This window comes from Bos indicus, chromosome 7, assembly GCF_029378745.1.
Source record: "Bos indicus isolate NIAB-ARS_2022 breed Sahiwal x Tharparkar chromosome 7, NIAB-ARS_B.indTharparkar_mat_pri_1.0, whole genome shotgun sequence".
Taxonomy (NCBI): Eukaryota; Metazoa; Chordata; class Mammalia; order Artiodactyla; family Bovidae; genus Bos; species Bos indicus.
Window position 1 is genome coordinate 40,369,564 of NC_091766.1, and position 25,763 is coordinate 40,395,326.

A 25,763-nucleotide genomic window follows, 5' to 3' on the forward strand; every position below is an offset into this window, starting at 1 on the left:
TAAAATGTGCCACCTTGTTGTCTGATTCCTGGACAGCCACATCTGGCTTACCTGAGAGCTCATTAGAAATAGAACCCTCGGGTCCCAAACACAGTCTGAATCGTTAACCAAATACTAGGACTAGACTTTCTAGTTACTTGCAATTTGTTTTGTTTTGTTTTTTGGGTGAGTTGAATGGCATGTGGGATCTTAGTTCCCTGACTGGTGTTTGAACCCATGCCCCTTGCAGTGGAAGCTCCACTTCCACTTCCACCAGGGAAGTCCAGCTCTTTGCAGTTTGGGAAGCTCTGTTGTAAAGGAGTCAGCATGATTCTGGGCAGAGTAGATGCTCAACAAACTATAGCTTGACTAGCAGTCCTAAGAATAACAGTGCTGAGTATTACTATGACTTATTCATAGACTTCTAGGAAGCAAGGACAGTAGGGTTCTGACCTGGTACCCCAATATCCAGCAGAGGTTATGGCTGATAAAAAGGGCTCTGAGAACCCACTGAGTGAAGAAATTTGGCTTGATTAATTTTCTTGCAATACAGGCCTCCCAGCTGTCACATGAAGGCTGCTCATCTATTTTTATATTTTGTTTTGTTTTGTTCCTTTTGCCAAAGTCAAAAAGACTTTGAGAACTACACAAAGACGAACATAACCAACTATTCAAGGGCTCCAATGAAAGCACCTAAAATAACCCAGTTGTTCACTGGAAAAAGGTGCCAAGGATGGAGGAGAAGGGGGAGGGTGTTAGGGAAGTAGGGGTCATTTGCACTTTGGATGCTCTTTAGAGGTGGACTCAGGACAGGTGGGATTAACTAAGGATCATGAGTTGTCAGGAGGTGAGGGTGACATAATGGAATAGTCACAAATGAGTGTAGCAAGCAGATCTGGGGTGTGGGTGGTAAGAAAATAAGAGTCACTCCAAGATGGGTGCACTGTGGCATTTCACAGTTGTGGCAAAACCTTAGGAAAGCCATGTTTCCTGTAAACACATAGATACTTTATTGTGTCTGTCTTTCCTGCCTGTTCTTTTTTAAAAAAATTTTATTTATTAAAACCTTAGGAAAACCATGTTTCCTGTGAACACATAGATGCTTTACTGTGTCTGTCTTTCCTGCCTGTTTTTTTAAAAAATTTTTATTTATTTTGGCTGTGCTTGGTCTTCATTGCTGTGCACAGGCTTTCTCTAGTTGCAGCGAGCGAGGGCTACTCTTTAGTTGCTGTGCTCAGCCTTCTCATTGTAATGGCTTTGTGCCTTGCAGAGCACGGGTTCTGGGCAAGCAAGCTTCAGAAGTTGTGGCTCACAGTCTCTAGAGCTCACCCTCGGGCTTGGTTCTCTTAAGGCAGGTGGAAAATCCCAGAGCAGGGATGGAACTTGTGTCTTCTGCACTGGCAAGCGGATTCTGAACCACTGTATCATGAGGGAAGTCCTCCTGCCTGTTTTCTCTGTCCACTCTAATTTTCAGTTTTGCTCCTGCATAGTCTTTGACTCTTTCTGGAGGGAATCAACCCTGGCTATTGCAGTTCTTTGAATATTCCCTTTCATTCTGTCTGTTCCTTAAGTGAGGTGAATCCCAGGATCCTGGAATTTCAGGAAGCTGGAGCTCAGGGAGAGAAAACTGGTCAAGGATCCCAGATGTATGGGGATCGGGGTGGGGAAGGCAGATGTCATGCACAATATGTTCAGCATATGTTAGGCTTACCATCTGCATTTTATCACTTAATGCACACTGGAATCCCAGGAAGCTGGAGCCCTCAGGGCCACATGAAGAGCTTGGAGTCTGTCCTGTAGGACAGAAGTGTTCACTACATGCTGGATCCCACACTCTAAGGTGTGTCCTGATCCCTTCTCAGAGCACAGAACCTATGCTAGCCCCTTCATCTCTATCTAGCCTTCCTATTCAAGTGTGGTTTAAGTCATATAACCATGGAGTACCTTTATCTTAGGTATTTTTTCTCAGTCAGTCTCAGGAACAGGGAAATCTTATTTCTGTTCCCTTGCTCTGCTGGTTGCTTAGATGTTGGGAGGCAGTGGATAAGTTTCTCTACTCATATATGATGATACAATACCTGGGTCACATGAATCAAACAAAATTTTTTGCATAAGTACTCCAGTGACAGGGGCTTCTCCAGTGGCTCAATGATAAAGAATCCACCTGCAGTGCAGGATTTGCAGGAGATATGGGTTGGATCCCTGGGTGGGGAAGATCCCCTGGAGGAGGACATGGTAACCCACTCCAGTACTCTTGCCTGGAGAATCCCATGGACAGAGGAGCCTGGCAGGCTACAATTTATAGGTTTGCAAAGAGTCAGACATGACTGAGTGACTTAGCACATGCACACGCACCCCAGCACAGAGTCAGGGATACTTAGGAGGTACTTACACGTCATAGTCCCCCTTTCCTCCTCAGTTAGCTGTACATGAACTTTTAAACTTCTTAGTGTTCAACACCTGTAATTATAGTGCATCTCAGTTTGAGTTTCTGCTACTGAACACCTGGATGGTAGTCACTATGTATATTTGCTCCAGACATAGAGAATTCTGAATTCTGAGTCCTTATTCCTCAGATACTCTGAGTGCTTTCACTAAATCTTTTAAACATAGCATGATCTATTTCAGGAATTTCCTGACACTACTGACCCTTCTAATTTTTCCAGTCTCCCTTCAGCCCCATTCTCTCAAGCTCAGTTTATTTCACGTGCAGATAGGGATGGCAGTGAGAGTCCTGTAATGGGTCAAAATGTATCCCACAACATGATATACTTAAATCCTGATCTCTTATTACTGTGGAAGTAGCCTTATTTGGAAATAGGATCTTTGTAGTTGTGAACAAGTTATGACGAGGTCATACTGAATTAGAGTGACCTTGAAGTCCAATGATGGGTTCGTAGGTCATATGAAGATAAATACCAGGATGAAGGCCATGTGACCATGAAGCCAGAGATGGGAGTGGTGTGTCTACAAGGCCAGGAATGCCAGGGATTGCTGGTAATCACCAGACACTAAGAGAAAGCAAGGAAGGATTCTCCCCCTAGAGTATGGTCCTGCCACGCCCTGATTTCACACTCTGGCCTCCAGAACTTGAGAGAAGAAATTCCTGTTGTTTCAGGTTACCCAGTCTGTACGATTTGTTACGGCAGCCCTAAGGAACTAACACAGGCCTGGGTGCTTCCCTGGTGGCCCAGTGGCTAAGACTCCGTGTTCCCAGTGCAAGGGGCCTGGGTTTGAGCCCTGGTTAGGGAATTAGATCCTGCATGCCGCAACTAAGACATTGTGCAGCCAAATAAGTAAATATTAAAAACAAACAAACAAACACAGGCCTTGACCCACCCACCCTCACACACCCACTAATTTGGCTTACAATATTGGAATACTTGTCACAGTCTTACTTCTGCCTGTTTGTGATTATTTCCAGCCTTGCTCATAGTCTCTTGTAGATAAATTTGAGACCCCGCATTGAAATGTGAAAGTTATCAGCTTTTCTCTGCTTTTTACCTCCCCGACCTACCTAACTGGTTAAAACTGACAGAGCCCCCATTCATCTCTTTTGCATTCTGGTTGTTTTTGTTGAGGTCATCTCCTCGGAACACAGAGATAATTGCCAGCACATATGCTGTCCTAATCACTCTCCTCTCTGAGTTAATTCAATTTAGCATTTACTGGGTGTCAACTCAGAGCAGCCTGGCTCAAGGGTGAGCAAATGGAGCTTCTTCTGGAAGATGGGAAAACCTCATTGGCACAACACGAAGATGAAATAAGTGAGTGAATGACCATTATGCAAAATACTTGTTATTTGGAGGGAATTGTGTGACCAACCTGCAGATGAGGTTAGAGGCTAAAGAATTTGGATTTCACTGGTAAGCTAGTACTTCTCATGATTTTTTTTGCCTGCAGCCCAAAGACATACAAATCATGATTCACGCCAATAATTTCTGCTCTATTCTATTATGCAGAAAAAAGGCTGGAGTGTTGGCAGATGCTCTATTCAGCCAAACTCTACCCAGGTTTCTCTGAGCATTTTTCCAACTAGATCTGACTTTCAGGCCTCCATTCTTGCTTTACATTGTCCAACTTTAGGAGGAATCCTGCTCAGTCAGTTTAACCAGAAGCCCCCACCCTCAAGATTTCTGATTACCCTTGAAATCTCTGATCAGGTTGCTCATCTTCCCCACCATCCCTCAGGTGATATCTGATTACCCTGGCCTACCTTAAACAAGAATCCCCTTAGGTCAGGTTGCTTTATCCTGAATGCCCCTTTACTCCTAAGGTTTTCCCTTGGTAATATTCTATCCACTGACCTTGCTCCTTGGCTATGAATTTCAACCTTTCCTTTTTGCCTTTGGAGTTGAGCCCAATCATTCTTTCCATTACAGAATCCCACTTCGGTGGTCTGTACACCTATCCCAGTAGTCCCCTGAATAAAGACTGTCTTATTGTGCTTTAAATAGTGTCATGAATAATTTTTCTTTAATACTATTATAGGCTCTTATGGGTCTTTTAACACAGTGGAGTGTTAATGAAGCATTCTCCTTAGGTTAAGGGAACTGTGATGTGTACCAGAGTTCAGTTCTCCTGGGAAAACCCAGGAGAGAGGTGGGCTGCTGGCTTACTGACTTGACAAGAAAACAGATAGTTGTTAGTGAGTATGGGAGTTGAAGGCCAGAAAGTCAGCTGCCCCGTAACTGTAATTGAGTCCAATCACTGATGAGGGGTCTTGTATGTCTCAGTCACCATTAGGTTGTGGAAAGGCATTGTCAGGTAAAAATTCTCTCCCAGAACTGTAGAAAGTCTGGGAACTAAAAACTCATCTTGTAGTAACTTGCTGAGAAATAACATTCTAAAGCCTGTGTTGTGGGCTTTGGGAATAAAGGTCTGGCTCCTAAACCTCATCACAAATAGCAATACCCAGAATTCTGAATTGTAGGGTGGGCCCTGGGTCTGACTCATGCTGGTAGCCTTCCTGGAGACTCCCCAGCTGTGTCAGAAGGGAGGCAGGCTACTGGGACTTAACAAATGAGACAGATGTACTGTCTATAACCAACTCAATGCGAACACAGCTGTCTTCCTCTGTGGCCTGAATGATCCAGGCCTCCCAAACTAGAAACAGATAGTTTAAATGTTACTTTGTATTCTTATTTTCTTTCTTTACATTATTTAGGCTAGATGAAAGGTTATCATCTACTTGTATCCTTGAAAGTGAAAGTGAAGTCTCTCTGTCGTGTCCGACTCTTTGCGGCCCCATGGACTGTAGCCTACCAGGCTCCTCCATCCATGGGATTTTCCAGGCAAGAGCACTAGAGTGGGTTGCCATTTCCTTCTCCAGGGGATCTTCCCAACCCAGGGATCGAACTCTGGTCTCCCGCATCACAGGCAGACGCTTTAACCTCTGAGCTACCAGGGAAGCCATAGCCTCACTTTAAAAAAAAAAAAAAAAAAAATCTGCCTTTATCCTCACAATTACTTGATATAATTGCTTGTTCTTTTTGTTGTTGTTGTTAGGAAAATATTTATGGTTTTATTGCATGATGAGGCATTGAAACATCTGAACAAATCAGTATCTGGGTAATGAGGCTTTCTCCTTCACTTTTATGGGTTACTAAAGCAATTTGTCAGTAGATTTTCAAAAAAAGAAAAAAAGACAACCTTTTGCATTACTTAAGTCATTCCAAGGTATACGCTGGTACAACACAAGCTTCTATCAGATGCAGCTAGTCTAGAATCCAAATATCATGCAAAACAGCTCAGTAGAGCAGCACACTGCATCCATTCCCACCAAGGCCCTGCTTATTTGTTGATATTAGGAGCATCTGAAGGAATGTGAATAGTTGAATAGTAAGTGGAAGAGGAAGAAGAAATAGCATGAATGCCTGGCTGGGAGGGGTTCAGTCCAAGTTGTGCAGGGCAAGCCTGAACATGTCATTGGTACAAATCCAAGCAACCTTGATGCTCTTTAATTGGAACATCTGGTGGAACCACATGATGAGGTCTTCATTGGCCTTGAGCTGGCCAAAACTGTGCTGATGATGCAACTATCCGGCATGGGCTGATGGTCCTGAGCCATGATGCTGTGCTGGGTTTTCTGGAATGGAAGCTAGGCAATTTCTTCACAATGGCAGCTTTCCCTTGGAATTGCTGTCCTTCCCATGTGAATCCTGAGGCGTCGAAATAAACTGCTCCTAGTTGGATTCTATCATTATCAAATAATTGGTAGTAATGTTGAATGAAGCTGGAGCCAATTTGCTCCCAAACTGGCTTGTCTCCCATTCTGAAGCATCACCCAGCCTCATTGAGATCCAAAGAGCTGGCACAATGGTGGCAGAGACCCAACTTGGTCTTCCTGTTTTGTTTTAAAATTTACTTATTCTACTAGTGCAGAGTTAACACCCTGAAAAATCCTCAGAAGTTATCCAGCATCAAACTTCTTAACTGAGTTGAAAACAAAGCCTGGAAAAGTTAACAGGGTATTTAAGGAATGTCCAGGGACTCAACAAGTTCATCTGACCTCTGATTTCTGGGACTCTTTACAGGGACTGCTGCCTGGTCTGTTATAACAGAGCCTTCTGGTTGCTGGAGGCTGGACAATCCATGCCCTTGGCCTTCTCTTCTGTTCTCCACTGGACCCTCTCACCTTTCATAATTCCTCCTTGTTGTTGTTCAATTGCTAAGTCATGTCTGACTCTTTGAGACCCCATGTGTTGAAGGAAGGGAACCCCTTTTCCAGGGCCCAAGAGTGGGCTCTTGTCTGACACTCAGAAATGTATTGTTTAAGAAATGAATTGTCACATAAGCTGACAAAGCAAAAGACTTTATTAAGAAGAGGTGCCTATGCAAAGAAGAGTAGGGTAAGAGAACCCAGGAGAACTGCTGTGCCACATGGCTCACAGTCTTGGGTTATATGGTAATGGGATTAGTTTCCAGATTTTCTCTGGCGAATCACTCTGACTCAGGGTCCTTCCTGGTGGGTCAAGCATTGCTCAACCAAAATGGATGCCAGTGAGGATTCTGGGAGGTAGTAGGACATGGGGAGAAACATCAATAACCTCAGATATGCAGATGACACCACCTTATGGCAGAAAGTGAAGAACTAAAGAGCCTCTTGATGAAAGTAAAAGAGGAGAGTGAAAAAGCTGGCTTAAAACTCAACATTCAGAAAATGAAGATCATGGCATCCAATCCCATCACTTCATGGCAAATAGATGGGGAAACAATGACAGACTTTATTTTTTTGGGTTCCAAAATCACTGCAGATGGTGACTACAGCCATGAAATTGAAAGACACCTGCTCCTTGGAAGAAGAGCTATGACCAACCTAGACAGCATATTAAAAAGCAGAGATATTACTTTGCTGCAAAGGTCCACCTAGTCAAAGCTATGGTTTTTGCAGTAGTCATGTATGGATGTGCAAGTTGGACTATAAAGAAAGCTGAGTGCTGAAGAATTGATGCTTTTGAACTGTGGTGTTGGAGAAGACTCTTGAAAGTCCACTGGACTGCAAGGAGGTCAAACCAGTGAATCCTAAAGGAAATCAATCCTGAATATTCATTGGAAGGACTGATGCTGAAGCTGAAACTCCAATCCTTTGGCCACCTGATGGGAAGAACTGACTCATTGGAAAAGAGCCAGATGCTGGGAAAGATTGAAGGCAGAAGGAGAAGGTGACAACAGAGGATGAGATGGTTGGATGGCATCGCTGACTCAATGGACATGACTTTGAGCAAGCTCTGGGAGTTGGTGATGGACAGGGAAGCCTGTCATGCTGCAGTCCATGGGGTCACAAAGATGCAATTGAACTGAACTGAACTGAGGACACGGGGCGTCTCCTTTTGACCTCTTTCAAATTCATCCATTGGTGATGGCTTGTTAGTTCTGTGTTCCTTACTGGGACCTCCTGTCTTAAAATATAATTCATGCAAATGGTTACTGTGGTGCCTGGCCAGTGTGGGCAGTTTCAGTCAGTGTGCTTCCCCTAACACATGGACTGCAGCATACCAGGCTTCCCTGTCCTTCATTGTCTCCCAGAATTTGCTCAAACTCATGTCCATTGAGTTAGTGATGCCATCCAATCATTTCATCCTCTATCGACCCCTTCTCTTCCTGCCTTCAATCTTTCCCAGCATCAGGGTTTTTACCAATGAGTTGGCTCTTCGAATCAGGTGGCCAAAGTATTGGAGCTTCAGCTTTAGCATCAGTTCTTCCAGTGAATATTCAAGGTTGATTTCCTTTAGGATTGACTGGTATGATCTTGCTGTCCAAGGGACTCTCTAGTGTCTTCTCCAACACCACAATTTTAAAGCATCAATTCTTCTATGCTCAGCCTTCTTCTTTATGGTCCAACTCTCACATCCATCTATTGAAAAATAGTAACTTTGACTATATGGACCTTTGTCCTCAAAGTGATGTCTCTCCTAGACCATTTCAACCTGTGGGCACCCCCCACCCCCCACCAACACACACACACACACCAGCCTCCAGGAGTTTCTGGGGGCCTGCCCTGCCAGAGCCAATTTCTCTGATGCAGGGGTGGTTGAGCCTTACAAAGGCCACGAACTGAGGGAGGGATGGGCTGGCCATAAGGGAGAGTCTAGAACTGTGGCCTCCTAATCAGTCACTTGGACTGGGAAGGGGAGGGTCCAGATGTGTGCACATCTAGCCAAGTACATTTTGCCCTGGCTCAGGAATTTCTGAGGGTGGGCAATATATTTCAAATAGCCTACCCCCTGGCGCTGGACTCCTGCAAATGACCAGACCCAGGAGCTGCCCATCACAGTAGGTAATGACCCGTTACCAACTTTGGTTCTGTGACACCAACTCTGTTGTAAGAAAATCTCGTGTTGGCCCTAACACCATTGTAAGGGTGAAATTGCGGGAGGTCTCGGGGATCAATATCTATTCCAAAAATGCCGGGCAGATGTTTGAAATCAGAATTAACCAGAATTTCAGTTCTCCCATTTCTAGGGTGAAAGGTTGTTTAAAGAAATTTTAAATACAAGTAGTTTTCTTAGGGAGATTTATGAAAAAAAGAAGAGGAAGAAGGAGAAGCTAGCAGGTTCATGCCTCTCTATTGTTTGGATTTGATGACAGAAATAGAAGGAATGAGCAGGAACAAAAGGCATGGCACTCCCTGGGCTTTCTTGCGCCCCCTGCTGGTCTGTGCCTGCGGGGATTCCTCACATCTGCAAATAAAAAACTGGTCTTATATTTGAGAACCATCGCCACAGGGAAAATCTCGCCCGATTCTGAGCTTCCATTTCTCAAACTACAACTACTCTCCAGGTTTTGTGAATTTACCTTCCCTTTCTTGCCACTTCCAGTGACTTCTCTGATAGCACCTTTTGCACATTTCCTTGGAGAAGGCAATGGCACCCCACTCCAGTACTTTTGCCTGGAAAATCCCATGGACGGAGGAGCCTGGTAGGCTGCAGTCCTTGGGGTCGCTAGAGTCGGACAAGACTGAGCGACTTCACTTTCACTTTTCACTTTCATGCATTGGAGAAGGAAATGGCAACCCACTCCAGTGTTCTTGCCTGTAGAATCCCAGGGACGGGGGAGCCTGGTGGGCTGCCGTCTATGGGGTCGCACAGAGTTGGACACGACTGAAGCGACTTAGCAGCAGCAGCAGCACATTTCCTGTTGTTGTTCTGAGTCTTTGTGACTCCATGGACTGCAGCACACCAGGCTTCCCTGTCCTCCACCATCTCCCCAAGCTTGCTCAAACTCATGCATGCCCTTTGAGTCGATGATGCCATCCAACCATCTCATCCTCTGTCGTCCCCTTCTCCTGCCTCTGATCTTTCCCTTTATCAGGGTCTTTCCTATTGGGGGCTTAAGAAAAAAAAAAAAATCTGCAAGTTACCTATTGAATGCCATTCAGAATGAGAACAGGGAGCTCTTTTAACCTGGATTGTTCTGTCCGGTATGACTTTTTGCGACCCCACGGACTGTAGCTGGCAAGGCTCCTCCATCCATGGGATTTCTGAGGCAAGAATGCTGAAGTGGGTTGCCATTTTCTTCTCCAGGGGAGCTTCCGGACACAAAGGATGGAACCAGCATCTCTTGTGTCTTCTACATCGGCAGGCAGATTATCACTAGCACAACCTGGGAACCCTTTAAACCTGGGACCTTGCAGCAAATCCTCCTTTCCCAACAGGTCTTAGACTGGTGCATTTCACCCTGTGAGTTGCACATGGGTTAATCAATGTAGTGGGGCAACACTCACTTTTTTTTTTTTTTTTAAAGAAGAGACTAGTGGAGATGAAATATCAGAGCACATTGCTCTAGTTTGGAAATGAGTCCATAGACTCAGGTATTTCTGAAATAGGGCTTTTGTTTTCTCAATATCTGCAAGAAGGAAGACTGAGGGGAGTATCCATCATCAAGAAACCACTAGTTAACTTCATTACAGTTCCCATTTCCACAATTTTATGGGTGCTTTTAGAGAACAAAAGGAGACACCCTCACCTTCCAAATACCGTTGGTTTGAATATCTACACTGCAGTCTGGGAAGTCCTGAAAAGTAAACACAATCTACCTTTGAAATCACAAGCTTTGAAATCTACCCTAAATAACTATAGATAAGGTAGAATTTGCATTTGGAAAGGGACCCAAATATACATTTAAAAGAGAAGTGGAGGACTCTCCCCTTTATGGGGAACAAAAAAGAGAAACCGGACCTAGAGGGAGGAAAATGAAATTTTTTTGTTACATTAACCTTTAGAATTTTAGGCTATGTCAGGGTAAGTGTGTTCCCAGAATTTTGTACCCATTTTGAACATACATGCATATTTACATATACATACATAAATATGTACTCAAAAAAAGGTTAAATGTATTTCTTTGGCTTGCAATTTTAGAAGTGTGAGAGACAGTAACCATATCATTATATCATTAGTTCTTTATTTTTTTCAATATTTATTTGGCTGCGTTCGGTCTTAGTTGTGGCAGGAGAGGTCAAGCATTGCGGCTTAGTTGCCCCGGGGCACATGGGATCTTACTAGGGATCAAACCCGCATCCCCTGCACTGGAATGCAGATACTTAACCACTGGACCACCAGGGAAGTCCTTATCTTGAGTTCTCAAAGGGCAGTCTTTGGAATACCTGTGTTGAATTCCAATTGTGTGTATAATGAAAACCCTGATTCCTGGCTCCTTCCAAAACCTTGCAAATGGCAAGCACTAAGTGGGAGTCTTTTCAACCTGCATTTAGCACCATCTGACCATCGTTTATTCTCAAAGAGCAGTGGAATCCTGTCCACATCAAAACTACCTGGAATTTTCTCTGAAAGCAAGGCTTCCTTAGTCATAGAACTGCTGGAAGGTGGACCCAAGAAATCTTCGTTTTTCCTAAGCTGAGGTGAGTTTCTGAAACACTGTAAAGTTTGAACTGTGTTAGATGATTTGGGTACACTCTAAAAGTTTTTCAGTCATTACCCCATAGACTCATTTTTTTGTTGTTTTCATTTGTTTTTGTTTGGTTCACCCTTGGCAGTGACAGTGTGGCCCTCCTGTGGTCCCTGAGGACCACCAAGGAATTCCCTCTTTTTTTTTTTTTTTAAATTAGCAGCAGTTAGAACCGCACATGGAACTACTGACTGGTTCTGGATTGGGAGAAGAGTACATCAAGGCTGTATATTGTCACCCTGCTTATTTAACTTATATGCAGAGTGTATCATGCAAAATGTGGGACTGGATGAAGCACAAGTTGGAATCAAGATTGCAGGGAGAAATATCAATATCAATATGCAGATGACACCACCCTTATGGCAGAAAGTGAAGAAGAACTAAAGAGCCTCTTCATGAAAGTGAGAGAGTGGAAAATTTGACTTAAAATTCAACATTCAAAAAATGAAGATGATGGCATCCCTACATTTCATGGCAAGAGATGGGCAAACAATGGAAACAGTGACAGACTTTATTTTCTTGGGCTCCAAGATCACTGAAGATGGTGACTACAGCCATGAAATTAAAAGATGCTTGCTCCTTGGAAGGAAAGCTATGACCAACCTCAGTTCAGTTCAGTTGCTCAGTCATGTCTGACTCTTTGCGACCCCTTGGACTGCAGCACGCCAGGCCTCCCTGTCCATCACCAACTCCCGGAGTTTACTCAAACTCACGTCCATCGAGTCAGTGATGCCATCCAACCATCTCATCCTCTGTTGTCGCCTTCCTCCCACCTTCAATCTTTCCCAGCATCAGGGTCTTTTCAGTGAGTCAGTTCTTCGCATCAGGTGGCCAAAGTATTGGAGTTTCAGCTTCAGCATCAGTCCATCCAATGAATATTCAGGACTGAATTCTTTTAGGCTCTACTGGTTTGATCCCCTTGTGTTGCAGGAAGGGGGACCCCTCCCAGGGCCCAAAACTGGGCTCTTGTCTAACACTCGGAAATGAATTGTCCGAGGAGACACATGTGCAGACAAAGCAAGAGATTTTATTGGGAAATGGCACCTGGGTGGACTGCAGTAGGGGAAGGGAACCCAGGAGAACTGCTCTGCTGCATGGCTCGCAGTCTCAGGTTTTATGGTGATGGAATTAGTTTCCAGGTGGTCTTTGGCCAATCATTCTAATTCAGAGTCTTTCCTGGTGGCACACGCATAGCTCAGCCAAGATGGATGCTAGCGAGAGGGATTCTGGGCAGTGGATGGACACGTGGTGTCTCCTTTAGACCTTTCCTGAACTCTTGCAGTTTGTGGCGGCTTATTAGTTCAGTATTCCTTATCAGGATCTCCTGTCATAAAACAACTCATGCAAATGGTTACTATGGTGCCTGGCCATGCTGGGCGGTTTCAATCAGTGTGCTTCCCCTAACACTTGCAGTCCAAGGGACTCTCAAGGAGTCTTCTGCAACACCACAGTTCAAAAGCATCAATTTTTCGGCACTCAGCTTTCTGTATAGTCCAACTCTCACATCCATACATGACTACTGGAAACACCATAGCCTTGACTAGACAGACCTTTGTCGGCAAAGTAATGTCTCTGCTTTTTAATATGCTGTCTACGTTGATCATAACTCATCCTCCAAGGAGCAAGCATCTTTTAATTTCATGACTGCAGTCACCATCTGCAGTGATTTTGGAGCCCCCGAAATAAAGTCTGTCACTGTTTCCACTATTTCCCCATTTATTTGCCATGAAGTGATGGGACCAGACGGCATGATCTTAGTTTTCTGAATGTTGAGATTTAAGCCAACTTTTCACTCTCCTCTTTTACTTTCATCAAGAAGCTCTTTAGTTCTTCTTGATTTTCTGCCATAGGGTGGTGTCATCTGCATATCTGAGGTTATTGTTATTGTTCCCAGCAGTCTTGATTCCAGCTTGTGCTTCATCCAGCCCAGTGTTTCTCATTATGTAGTCTGCATATAAGTTAAACAAGCAGGATGATAATATAAGCCTTGATGTCCTCCTTTCCCTATTTGGAACCAGTCTGTTGTTCCTTGTCCAGTTCTGTTGCTTCCTGATACAGATTTCTCAAGAGGCAGGTCAGGTGGCCTGGTATTCTCACCTCTTGAAGAATTTTCCACAGTTTATTGTGATCCACACAGTCAAAATCACTGCAAATGGTGATCATAGCCATGAAATTAAAAGATGCTTACTCCTTGGAAGGAAAGCTATGACCAACCTAGACAGCATATTAAAAAGCAGAGACATTACTTTGTCAACAAAGGTCCATCTAGTCAAGGCTATGGTTTTTTCAGTATTCATGTATGGATGTGCGAGTTGGACTATAAAGAAAGCTGAGCGCTGAAGAATTGATGCTTTTGAACTGTGGTGTTGGAGAAGACTCTTGAGAGTCCCTTGGACTACAAGGAGATCCAAGCAGTCCATCCTAAAGGAGATCAGTCCTGGGTGTTCTTTGGAGGGACTGATGCTGAAGCTGAAACTCCAATACTTTGGCCACCTGATGCAAAGAGCTGACTCATTTGAAAAGACCCTGATGCTGGGAAAGATTGAGGGCAGGAGGAGAAGAGGATGACAGAGGATGAGATGGTTGGATGGCATCACTGACTCAATGGACATGAGTTTGGGTAAACTCCAGGAGTTGGTGATGGATAGGGAGGCCTGGTGTGCTGCAGTTCATGGGGTCACAGAGTCAGACACGACTGAGCGACTGAACTGAACTGACACAGTCAAAGGCTTTGGCACAGTCAATAAAACAGAAGTAGATGTTTTTCTCGAACTCTCTTGCTCTTTTGATGATCCAACAGATATTGGCAACTTGATCTCTGGTTCCTCTGCCTTTTCTAAATCCAGCTTGAATATCTGGAAGTTCACGGTTCACATACTGTTGCATCCTGGCTTGGAGAATTTTGAGCATTACTTTACTAGTATGGGAGATGAGTGCAATTGTAGTAGTTTGAGAATTCTTTGGCATTGACTTTCTTTGGGATTGGAATGAAAACTGACCTTTTCCAGGCTTGTGGCCACTGCTGAGTTTTCCAAATTTGCTGGTCTATTGAGTTCACCACATTCACAGCATTATCTTTGAGGATTTGAAATAGCTTACCTGGAATTCCATCACTTCCACTAGCTTTGTTCGTAGTGATGCTTCCTAAAGCCCACTTGACTTCGCATTCCAGGATGTCTGACTCTAGGTGAGTGATCATACCATCGTGATTATCTGGGTTGTGAAGACTTTTTGTGTAGTTCTTCTGTGTATTCTTGCCACCTCTTCATAATATCTCTGCTTCTACTAGGTCCATACCATTTCTGTCCTTTATTGTGCCCATCTTTGCATGAAATGTTCCCTTGGTATCTCTAATTTTCTTGAAGAGATCTCTAGTCTTTCCCATTTTATTGTTTTCTTCTATTTCTTTGCATTGATCACTGAGGAAGGCTTTTTTATCTCTCCTTGTTATTCTTTGGAACTCTGCATTCAAATGGATATATCTTTCATTTTTTCCTTTGCCTTTCACTTCTCTTCTTTTCACAACTATTTGTAAGCCCTCCTCAGACAACCATTTGGCCTTTTTGTGTTTCTTTTTCTTGTGTATGGTCTTGATCCCTGTCTCCTGTACAATGTCACAAACTTCTGTCCATTGTTCTTCAGGCACTCTGTCTATCAGATCTAATTCCTTGAATCTATTTGTCACTTGTAGTGTATGTAAGGGATTTGATTTAGGTCATACCTGAATGATATACTGGTTTTCCCTACTTTCTTCAATTTAAGCCTGAATTTGGCAATAAGAAGTTCATGATCTGAGCTACAGTCAGCTCCCGGTCTTGTTTTTGCTGACTGTATAGAGTTTCTCCATCTTTGGCTGCAAAGAATATAATCAATCTGATTTCAGTATTGACCATCTGGTGATGTCCATGTGTACAGTCTTCTCTTGTGTTTTTGGAAGAGGGTGTTTGCTATGTCCAGTGAGTTCTCTTGGAAAACTCTATTAGCCTTTGCCTTGCTTCATTTTGTACTCCAAGGCCAAATTTGCCTGTTACTCCAGTTATTTCTTAACTTCCTATTTTTGCATTCCATCTCCCTATGGAATGGACAGGACATCTTTTTGGGGGTGTTAGTTCTAGAAGCATTTGTAGATCTTCATAGAACTGTTCAACTTCAGCTTCTTCAGCATTACTGGTCAGGGCATAGACTTGGATTACTGTGACAGCATATTGAAAAGCAGAGACATTTCTTTGTGACAAAGGTCCATCCAGTCAAAGCTATAGTTTTTCCAGTAGTCACATTTGGATGTGAGAGTTGGACCATAAAGAAAGCTGAACATCGAAGAATTGATGTTTTTGAACTGAGGTGTTGGAGAAGACTCTTGAGGATTATTTGGACTGCAAGGAGATCCAACCAGTCCATCTTACAGTAAATCAGTCCTGAATATTCATTGGAAGGATTGATGCTGAATCTGAAACTCCAGTCCTTTGGCCACCTGATGGGAAGAACTGATTCCTTGGAAAAGACCCTGATGCTGTGAAAGATTGAAGGCAGGAGGAGAAGGGGATTACAGAGGATCAGATGGTTGGATGGCATCACCGACTCTAGGGATGTGAGTTTGAGCAAGCTGTGGGCATTGGTAATGGACAGGGAAGCCTGGCAGGCTGCAGTCCATGGGGTTGCAAAGAGTCGGACATGACTGAGAGACTCAACTGAACTGAACTATGTAAGTGGTCATCAGTCAGTTCAGTTCAGTTCAGTCGCTCAGTTGTGTCTGACTCTTTGCGACCCCATGAATTGCAGCACGTCAGGCCTCCATGTCCATCACCAACTCGCAGAGTTCACCCAAACTCATGTCCATCGTGTCGGTGATGCCATCCAGCCATCTCATCCTTTGTCGTCCCCTTTTCCTCTTGCCCTCAATCCCTCCCAGCATCAGAGTCTTTTCCAATGAGTCAACTCTTTGCATGAGGTGGCCAAAGTATTGGAGTTTCCGCTTTAGCATCAACTTCCAAAAAACACCCAGGACTGATCTCCTTTAGAATGGACTGGTTGGATCTCCTTGCAGTCCAAGGGACTCTCAAGAGTCTTCTCCAACACCACAGTTCAAAAGCATCAATTCTTTGGCGCTCAGCTTTCTTCACAGTCCAACTCTTACATCCATACATGACCACTGGAAAAACCATAGCCTTGACTAGACGGACCTTTGTCGGCAAAGTAATATCTCTGCTTTTGAATATGTTGTCTAGGTTGGTCATAACTTTCCTTCCAAGGAGTAAGCGTCTTTTAATTTCATGGCTGCAATCACCATCTGCAGTGATTTTGGAGCCCCCCAAAATAAAATCTGACATTGTTTTCACTGTTTCCCTGTCTATTTCCCATGAAGTGACGGGACCAGATGCCATGATCTTTGTTTTCTGAATGTTGAGCTTTAAGCCAACTTTTTCACTCTCCTCTTTCACTTTTATCAAGAGGCTTTGTAGTTCCTCTTCACTTTCGGCCATAAGGGTGGTGTTACCTGCGTATCTGAGGTTATTGATATTTCTCCTGGCAATCTTGATTCCAGCTTGTGTTTCTTCCAGCCCAAGGTTTCTCATGATGTACTCTGCATATAAGTTAAATAAGCAGGGTGACAATATACAGCCTTGACGTACTCCTTTTCCTATTTGGAACCAGTCTGTTATTCCATGTCCAGTTCTAACTGTTGCTTCCTGACCTGCATATAGTAGTCATATGACTATATTATTATTTTAAAGAATATTTAAGAATCAGTAATTGATAAGTATTTAAAAAATGAATCTTTGATCTTTCCTGGTGGCTCAGAAGGTAAAGCGTCTGCCTACAATGCCTACCATGTGGGAGACCAGGGTTCAATCCCTGGGTCGGGAAGATCTCCTGGAGAAGGAAATGGCAACTCACTCCAGTATGCTTGCCTGGAAAATCCCATGGATGGTGGAACCTGGTAGGCTACAGTCCATGGGGTCGCAAAGAGTTGGACATGATTGAGCGACCTCACTTTCACTTTCTTTAAAAAATAAAGATCTTTTTTTGGTTGTGCTGTGCAGCTTGTGGAATCTCAGTTCCACAATGAAGGATTGAACCTGAGCCATGGCAGTGAAAGCGCTGAATCCTAGTTGCTAAACCACCAGGGAATTCCCTAAAGATATTGAATTTTATTAAATGTATCATGAGCCTTTTTATTAAATATATCATGTTGGTTCTATTAAAATGATGAATGACATTAATCAATGACATTAATGACATTAATCAATTTCTTTTTTTTTCACTTTTATTAAGTTATTATTGACATACAAAACTGCTTATGTTTAAGGTGTACAGCCGAATCACTTGACTTAGGTATATTGAAAAATGATTGTCACAATAAGTTTATTTAACATTCATCATCTCATAGTCAAAAAAATAAAAAGGGAAACCATATTTTAGGATTTACTCTCTTAACAACTTTCAAATACACCATATAGCATTGTTAACTATAGTCATTGTGCTGTACATTACATACCCAGTACTTATTTATCTTATAACTGGAAATTTGTACCTTTGATCATTTTCCTCCAATTCTTCCAGCTCCAGCTTCTGGTAACCACAAATTTGATCTCTGTTTTGATGAGATTGCCTTTTAAAAAAAATTTCACATATAAGTGATAATATACAGTATTTGCTTTTCTTTGTCTCACTTATTGCACTTAGTATAATGTCCTCAGGGTTCATCCATGTTGCCAGAAATGACTGGATTTCCTTATTTTTTTAATTCATTTTTCCTAATTTTTATTGGAGTAAAATTGATTTACAGTGTTGTATTAGTTTCTGCTGTTCACCAAAGTGAATCAGTTATGTGTATACACATATCCCCTCTTTTTTAGATTTCCTTCCTATTTAGGTCACCACAGAACATACAGAGTAGAGGTCCCTGTGCTATACAGTAGGTTTGTGTAAGTTATTGATTTTATATATAGTAGTGTATATTTTGGAGAAGGCAATGGCACCCCACTCCAGTACTCTTGCCTGGAAAATCCCATGGATGGAGGAGCCTGGTAGGCTGCAGTCCCCGAGGTCGCTAAGAGTCGGACATGACTGAGCGACTTCACTTTCAATTTTCACTTCCATGCATTGGAGAAGGAAATGGCAACCCACTCCATTGTTCTTGCCTGGAGAATCCCAGGGACGGAGGAGCCTGGTGGGCTGCCGTCTGTGGGGTCGCACAGAGTCGGACACGACTGAAGCGACTTAGCAGCAGCAGCAACAGCAGCAGTGTATATTTGTCAGTCCCAATCTCTCAGTTCCTCCCACCCCGCTCCCCGCATTCCTCCTTGGTAGCCATACATTTGTTCCCTATGTCTGTCTCTATTGCTGCTTTGCAAATAAGATCATCTATACCATATTTCTAGATTCCACATATATGCATTAATATACAATACTTGTTTATCTTCTGACTCACTTCACTCTGTATGACAGTCTCTAGGTCCCTTCACATCTCTGCAAATGGCACAAATTCATTCTTTTTTATGGCTGAGTAATGTTTCTTTGTATATATGTACCACGTCTTCTTTATCCATTCCTCTGTTGGTGGACATTTTTGTTGCTTCCATGTCCTGGTTATTGTAAATAGTATTGCAAGGAACATCAGGGTGCATGTACCATTTTGAGTTACGGTTTTCTCAGGAGGGGATTGTTGGGTCATATGGTAGTTCTATTTTTAGTTTTTTGAGAAACCTCCATACTGTTTTCCATAGTAGCTGTGCCAATTTACAATCCCAACAACAGTGCACAATTTCTTAACATTGGAACTTATCCACAACCCTGAAATTAACTGGCCACTTCATCCACCACAGTTCACTGCACTCTTTTGATATGTTACTGGATCTGGGTATGTGTGTTTTCTTAGTAGCTTTGCAACTATATTCCAGTGTCTGGATTGTTGTTGAGTCATTCAGTTGTATCTGACTCTTTGCGACCCCGTGGACTGCAGCACACAGGTTTCCCTGTCCTTTACTATCTCCCCGAGTTTGCTCAAATTCACAAACGTTGAGTCAATGATGCCGTTCAACTATCTTATCCTCTGTTGCCCTCAATCTCCTCTTGCCCTCAACGTTTCTCAGCATCAGGATCTTTTTTAGTGAGTTTGCTTTTTTTGCATCAAGTGACCAAAGTATTGGAGCTTCAGCTTTAGCATAAGTCCTTCCAGTGAATATTCAGGGTTGGTTTCCTTTAGGATTGATTTGTTTGACCCTCCTAGCTGTCCAAGGGACACTCAAGAGTCTTCTCCAGCACCATAATTGAAAAGCATCAATTCTTCAACATTCAGCCTTCTTTATGGTCCAACTCTTGTCTGTACATGACTACCGGAAAAACCATAGCTTTGACTATATGGATCTTTGTCAGCAAAGTAATGTCTCTGGTTTTTAATATGCTGTTTAGGTTTGTCATAATTTTTCTTCCAAGGAACAAGTGTCTTTTAATTTCATGACTACAGTCACTGTCCACAGTGATTTTGGAGCCCAAGAAAATAAAATCTGTCACTATTTTCACTTTTCCCCCATCTTTTTGCCATGAAGTGATGGGACTGGATGCTATGATCTTAGTTTTCTGAATGTTGAGTTTTAAGCCAGCTTTTTTCACTGTCCTCTTTGAATTTCATTAAAGGGCTCTTTAGTTCCTCTTTACTTTCTGCCATTAAAGTAGTATCATCTGTATATCTGAGGTTGTTGATATTTCTCCCAGCAATCTTTCTTTTCTTTTTTAAAAATTAATTCATTTATTTTAATTAAAGGATAATTACAATATTTTGATGGTTTTGCCATACATCAACATGAATTGGCCACAGGTACACATGTGTCCTCCATCCCTGAATCCGCCTCCCAACTCCCTCCCAACCCTATCCATCTAAGTTATCCCCGAGCACTGGCTTTGGGTGCTCTGCTTTATGCACAGAACTTTCACTGGTCATCTTTTTACATATAGTAATGTATATGTTTCAATGCTATTCTCTCAGATCATCCCACCATATCCTTCTCCCATTGAGTCCAAAAGTCTGTTCTTTATGTCTATGTCTCCTTTGCTGCCCTACAAGTAGGATCATTGGTACCATCTTTTTAAATTCCATTTAATGTGCTAATATACAGTACTTGTATTTCTCTTTCTGAGTTACTTCACTCTGTATAATAGGCTCTAGGTTCATTTACTTCATTAGAACTGACTCAAATATGCATTCTTTTTATAGCTGAGTAATATTCCATTTTGTATATGTGCCACAACTTCCTTATCCATTCATCTGCTGATGGACATCTAGGTTGCTTCCATGTCTTAGCAATTGTAAATAGTGCTTCAGTGAACAGTGGGGTACATGTGTCTCTTTAAATTTTAGTTTCCTTGGGGTATATGCCTAGCAGTGGGATTTCTGGATTATATGGCAATTCTATTCTGTTTTTTTAAGGAATCTCCACACTATTCTCCATAGTGGCTGTACCAGTTTGCATTTCCACTAACAGTATAAGAGGGTTCCTTTTTCTCCACACCATCTCCAGTGTTTATTGTATAGACTTTTTGATAGCAGCCATTCTGACTGGTGTGAGATGATATCTCATTGTGGTTTTGATTTGCATTTCTCTAATAATGAATGATGTTGAGCGTCTCTTCATGTGTTTATTAGCCATTTGTATGCCTTCTTTGGAGAAGTGTCTGTTTAGGTCTTTGCCCACTTTTTGATTGGGCTGTTTGTTTTCTAGTATTGAGCTGCATGAACTACTTGTATATTTTGGAGATTAATTCTTTCTCAGTTGTTTAATTTGCTGTAATTTTCTCCTATTCTGAGGGTTGTCTTTTCACCTTGCTTATGGCTTTCTTTGTTGTGCAAAAGCTTTTAAGTTTAATTAGGTCCCATTTATTTATTATTGTTTTTATTTCCATTACTCCAGGAGGTGGATCATAGAAGATCTTGCTGTGATTTATGTCAGTGAGTATGCTGCCTATGTTTTCCCTCTAAGAGTTTTATAGTTTCTGGTCTTACATTTAGGTCTTTAATCCATTTTGAGTTTATTTTTGTGTATGGTGTTAGAAAGTGCTCTAGCTTTCTCCTGGCAATCTTGATTCTAGTTTGTGAGTCATCCAGCCTGACGTTTCACATGATGTATTCTGCATGTAAGTTAAATAAGCAGGGTGACGCATACAGCCTTGAGGTACTCCTTTCCCAATTTGGAATCATTCTGTTGTTCCATGTCCAGTTCTAACTGTTGCTTCTTGACCTGCATACAGGTTTGACAGATAAGGTGGTCTGGTATTCCCATCTCTAAGAATTTTCCAGTTTGTTGTGATCCACACAATTAAAGGCTTTAGCATAGTCAGTGAAACAGAAGTATATGTTTTTTTGGAATTCCCTTGCTTTTTCTGTGATCCAGCATATGTTGGCAATTTGATCTTTGGTCCCTCTGCCTTTTCTAAATCCAGCTTGTACATCTGCAAGTTTTCAGTTCATGTACTGCTGAAACCTTGCTTGGGGGATTTTGAATGTAATTTTGCTGGCATGTAAAATGAGTGCAATTGTACATTAGTTTGAACATTCTTTGGCATTGCTTTCTTTGGGATTGGGATGAAAACTGACCTTTTCCAGTCCTATGGCCACTGCTGAGTTTTCCAAATTTGCTGGCATATTGGGTGCAGCACTTTAAGAGCATCATCTTTTAGAGTTTGGAATAGCTCAGCTAGAATTCCATCACCTCAACTGGCTTCATCCCTAGGAATGCTTTCTGTGGCCCACTTGATTTCACACTCTAGGATGTCTGGCTTCCTGGCCTTGCTGCTTCTGGCTGCTCTGGGGTCGATCTGCCACCCCCATGGCCTGCGTCCAGCAGAGTTCTGGCCCCGCATTTCCTCTTCTCTTTCTCTGCAGCTCATTGTCCAGGTCCAGCGAGTCTGGCTGCCCTGAGGGGTGCGTGCAGTGCTTTGGGACCTCCCACCCTGCTGTGCTCGGAACCTGGGGCCTTGTCTGGATTAAATCTGGAAAAAAGGATACCTTTCTTGGGGTCATGAAACAGAGGGCATAGGTAGGAGAGTGTGGAGCCAAGCAGAGCTAAACAGAGCTGAGAGCTATGAAGAAGCAGGAGACAGGCAGATACCTGGCTTTGCAGAGCCTTTTCTTCATTCTGTAGGTCTCAGGACTGAAACTTTCCTCCACACAGTAACCTTTGTTGTCTTCCTAATCATGGGATGAAGACTTTAAAAGTCTTAAACTCACTTATTGTCCTAAACTTTATGACTAAAGCTATAAACTATTGTTAAATTAATGGCAGCACTACTGTTTTTCACCCTATATTGTGTCATATATAGTTCCCTAGCGAAAAACAGTTCAGTGCCAAATAATAGCTCCTATCTGGATTGCCAAGTGCTAGAAACCACTGCTTGTTTTCACTACCCACAGCAACATTTGCCTATATGTTTCATAATTTTAGTTCAGCTTCCCTGAAGAGAAAACTGACCTTTTGAAGTGACTCATGCAACTTCTTTTTACAAGTCTGACATCCCTAATGTAGTCTTCAGAGTTTTCTATAATGCTCTAACAGAAATTTTCACTTTTTTTTAATTGGTAAAGGATAACATAATTATCAGAGAAGGCAATGGCAACCCACTCCAGTACTCTTGCCTGGAAAATCCCATGGACAGAGGAGCCTGGTAGGCTGCAGTCCATGGGGTTGCAAAGTGTCAGACACGACTGAGCGACTTCACTTTCACTTTCCTGCATTGGAGAAGGAAATGGCAACCCACTCCAGTGTTATTGCCTGGAGAATCCCAGAGACGGTGGAGCCTGGTGGGCTGCCGTCTATGGGGTCATACAGAGTCGGACACGACTGAAGTGACTTAGCAGCAACATAATTATAATAGTGTCCTAGGATGTAAAGGTAGCAGATGGAGAGTTGAGACACATTGACTACAGGTGTTCACCTACAGTTCTCAAAATGTGGTCAGGGAATCCTTGTGGAACCCTGGCATCCTTTCAGAGGATATACAAGGTCAAAACCATGCTCATAATAATGTTGAGACATTATTTTCACTCTCATAAGGGTACAGTGGAATTTTTGGCAGGTAACATGATGTATAATATTGTACCAGACTGAATGCAGAAGTGGATTTGAGAATTCCGCTCTTCTGTACTAAATCAGACAGCAATGAAATGTGCAAAGTATAAAACAATGTTACTTCTCTCATTAGACATTTTTTAGTTTTAGGACATAGTCATTTTTATGAAAAATAGTTTTATTATTAAAATAGGTTTATTATTGCGACTTTCAATAAATTACTGATTATTGAACATATTTTTCTCTGTTTTAATTTCTGATACAGTAAATACCGGGCTTCCCTGGTGGCTCGGATGGTAAAGTATCCACCTGCAATGTGAGAGAGCTGGTTCCATCCTTGGGTTGGGAGGATCCCTTGGAGGAGGGCATGACAACCCACTCCAGTATTCTTGCCCAGGAAATCCCATGGACAGAGGAGCCTGGTGGGCTACAGTCTATGGGGTCGCAAAGAGTCAGACACGACTGAGCAACTAAGCACAGCACACAGCACAGTAAATACCAATATATACGCTCCTTCCATAAATGTTCCCTGGGATTCTTATTTTTGAGAGTGTGAAGGGGTCTTTAGTGGTTCTCTTTTGAGAACTGCTGCTGTAGGCTTGAGAATGTTTTAAAGCTTGAGCAAGCTGATCTTTCTAAGTCTTGGTGTCTCCTTTTATAAAGTAAGAGTATTAGACTGGATGATTTCTAATATCTTTTTATTTCTAAACAATTGAAAAAGGCTTTCCTGCCTGTTCACAAGAGCTTTTCTTGTGAAAAGGTTTTGATGAAGGATGCACAGAAGGGCATTTGGTCACCCTAAGCAAGAGGGGAGGAGGGAGATGCCCCATTATGGTGAATGCTTTACCATGTGGGGCTCTTGGTTACAACAGGGGGATTTCTCCCCTACTTCCTATAAGTAACTTTTTTTTTTTTTTTTTTGTCGACTACACAGCACACGGAACTCCCCTGTCTTGGGAATGAACCCTTGACCCCTTCAATAGAAGCACGGAGTCTTAATCCATGGACCTCCTGGAAAGTCCCTTTAAGTAACTATATTATGTTCATCTAGAAAAATAACATCTTTCTCCAGTATCCTATCATTCACCTCTCTCCTGGAAATTCCAATACCTTGCACAATCTTTCCTTCCGTGACTAGCTTTCTCCCTTCTCTTGTTCTCTGCACTCTGTGATCCTTGCTGCACTCTCTGATCTTAGTTTCCTTAGCTAAGGAGGAGGAAGGTGGAAGGGTTAGTGCTACTAACAATCATAACCAGCAGAGGGTAGCAGAGAATAGCAGAAGCAAACTTACTAGGCTTTTCCCACTCTAGTTAAGCAATGAGGTTAGCTGTTCCCACTGTAGACCTGGCTACGCCAGGCCAGGTGGCCGGTTTTGTTTAGAACCCTAAAGAGGAGAGCAGAGGCTAAACCTAAGAAGTGTTGAGACCCCTTCACCCCTGTCCAGGACGCAGCTGGAGGCAGGTTCTGGAAAGGAGAAGTGCCCAGAATGTGGGCAGGAAAAGCGTTGTGACAGCAGTTCCAGGCCACTTCCATTTTTTTTTTTCCTTTCCTTTTTTGTTTTGAGAATCCTTGTAAATTAAAAAAAGAAGAAGTGACAGAGCAGGGTTACGAAACTGTGGTGTGTTTTAAATATTTACCTTGAATAAACCTCCCATTTACAGAAAACTGAAGGTCCAGTGCAATGATAGGTTCTTTTTATTTAAAAACTTTTAAAAATATTAGTTATTTATTAAAAAGACTTCCCTTGTGGCTCAGCTGGTAAAGAATCCGCCTGCGATGCGGGAGACCTGGATTCAATCCCTGGGTTGGGAAGATCCCCTGGAGAAGGGAAAGGCTACCCACTCCAGTATTCTGGCCTGGAGAATTTCATGAACTGTATAATTCATGGGGTCGCAAACAGTCGGACACGACTGAGTGACTTCCACTTTCACTTTTTCATTAAAAGGACTAAGTTATGTTTGACATATAATGTTATATTAGTTTCATATGTGCAACATAGTGGTTTAATATTTTTATACATTATGAAGTAATTGCCACACTAAGTCCAGTTACCATTTGTTACTATTAAAGTTATTATATTATTGACTGTATTTTCTATCCTGAATAATACACCCTTTGATTTATTAATTTTATAACTGAAAACTTGTTCTTCCTAATCACCTGCACCTATTTCACTTTCTCCTGCAACTACCAGTTTTTTCTGTGTCTATGAATCTATTCTTGTTTTTAGATTCCACACGTAAGTGAAATATGGTGTTTATTTTTCTCTGTGTGACATTTCACCTCTTGGTGGGTCCATCCATATTGTCACAAATG

General features: G+C 42.4%; 1 pseudogene; it reads right to left on the minus strand.

Moving 5' to 3' along the window:
• Positions 1–5,870: 5,870 nt before the first annotated feature.
• On the minus strand, positions 5,871–6,252 carry LOC109561008 (nuclear transport factor 2 pseudogene; annotated as a pseudogene).
• Between the last annotated feature and the right edge of the window lie 19,511 nt (positions 6,253–25,763).